This window comes from Pterocles gutturalis, unplaced genomic scaffold (genome assembly GCF_000699245.1).
Source record: "Pterocles gutturalis isolate BGI_N339 unplaced genomic scaffold, ASM69924v1 scaffold15637, whole genome shotgun sequence".
In the NCBI taxonomy this organism is placed as follows: Eukaryota; Metazoa; Chordata; class Aves; order Pterocliformes; family Pteroclidae; genus Pterocles; species Pterocles gutturalis.
The window spans coordinates 1-1,924 of NW_010113036.1; the positions used below are offsets into that span (position 1 = coordinate 1).

General features: G+C 57.9%; 1 pseudogene; it reads right to left on the reverse strand.

Moving 5' to 3' along the window:
• Positions 1-3: 3 nt before the first annotated feature.
• LOC104462387 lies at positions 4-564 on the reverse strand (annotated as a pseudogene).
• Positions 565-1,924: the final 1,360 nt, after the last annotated feature.

A 1,924-nucleotide genomic window follows, 5' to 3' on the forward strand; every position in this document is an offset into this window, starting at 1 on the left:
GAGGCCGAAATAGCAGGAGAAGACATGGATGGTGATGGTGCCTCCAACATCCAGGACACGCAGGTGGGTGACGATGACCCACTCACTGGCGAGATACACGGGGACTTCGCAGGCAGCCACGACGAGGAGCTGGCAGGGGCTGGTTCTCCCCAGAATGGCCCCCACGGAGATGAGCACTGTCACAGCAGCGAACTCAGCGAGGAGGAGGCTCTGGAGGTCCAGGTGGACCTGGCCATGGTGGAAGCGATGGAGCAAGCCCTGCAGCACCAGCGCCCATTGTGCCGAGAAGTTGAGCAGGAGGAAGTTGTGGGCGAGGGCGCTGAGCCCGTAGCGGGGCAGGAAGGTCAGGAGGAGCCCCAGCCCCACCACCAGCATCACCTGGATGTCCTGGAAGAGGGGGAAGATGCCGTAGAGCTGGTTGGCCACCAAGTTGGCATCCTCCACCCACACTGAGGGCTGATCGTAGGTGACGAAAACGGCGAAGAAGAGGAGCAGGGCACCCTGGAAGAGCCCCAGGGAGAGGGGCAGGAGGCGGTGGGAGCAGGCGGGGGGTGGCATGGCCATCCCAGGGTGGCAGGAGGGGACAGTGACTGGTGACCACTGGGCAGCCCAGCAGCGCCTGCAGGGTGAGCTCCGCTGGCTCCTACGTCGGGTTTTTATGGCCACGGTTAATTTTTAACCAAAGATGTAAGTTTATGGGGCAGAAGAGGAGTTTTTTCGCCCTCCCTTCTTTAAACACAACGCTCATAAATTCCCCCCGCGCTCTTGTTCAGCCACCATAAAAAGCGGACACGATGGGGGTGATGATTTTGAAGGGAAGCAAGAAAAAACTGCCATGGGGCAGAGCGGGGAGAAGGACAATGGGGCGAGGGTACCGTGGCGTGCACCCCCATTTAACCCATCCCCACCCAGAGTGGGGACCATGGAGAACCCCCCCGGAGCGCTGCCGGGAGCTCAGACCCCCCCAGCTCCTGCGCTGGCTCTGCCACATCCCACCCGGAGCCGTCTCCGGCACCGCCGCCGCCCCACGCCGCGGGATGATGCACGTTTTGCTCAGCATCTGCCCGGATTTTGCGAAGTGCCATAAAGTTCCGAAATCAGGGCCGAAAAGATCATTTTCTCACAGGTTTGCGTTGGCTTGAATGGCTGGAAATTCATTAACAATTAGCGCACGAGAAAAACAAAGCTGAGAGCAGCCAAGCAGCTACCCCGAAGTTTCTGGGTTGCTGCTTAATGTGACATTTTGCCAGTGAATGTCTGGAAAAAAAAAAAGAAAAATTAAAAAAAAAAATGAGAACCACAAGAACAAAAGGCAGAAGGGTTGGTAAATATTTGTTCCAGAGAGAAGATATTTTTGTGCTGTCCCTGATCTCAACACCCCTGCCGCGGGCGCTGGCTCCGCGCCGCTCTTCGTCATTGTTACTGGAGGATGAGGCAGGCGAGGGCGCAAAATGGGAAACAATTGTTGAATAATCTGCGTGAGGCTCCTCTGCCAAACCCTCCCCGGCCATTTTTCAACCGAAAGATGCTGGAAATGGGGGCAACGTATAGGAAGAGGAGGTGCTTTGAAGGCAGCGCCTTTGGGTGTTGGGGAGGGGTTGCGTTGAGCCCATATTGTGGCCAATGGCAGCGGAGGGCTGGTGGGAGCTGCGGGGTTTGTGGGATGGGACCTGGGATGCTTTGTCCGCCCGTAACATGTCCCTGACGCGTGGCTGGTGATGCCAATGGCAGCAGATGCTCCCACCGGGATCCCTTGCCCAAGGAAATGTGGGGCTGGGGTCTCCATGGTGCCCTATGGCTCTCTCTGATGTCCCTGGGGTGTCTGGGGATGGGATGACATGGGATGGGGTGGGAAGGAATGGGATGGGATGGAGTGAGATGGGATGGGATGGGATGGGGATGGGGATGGGATGGGGATGGGGAT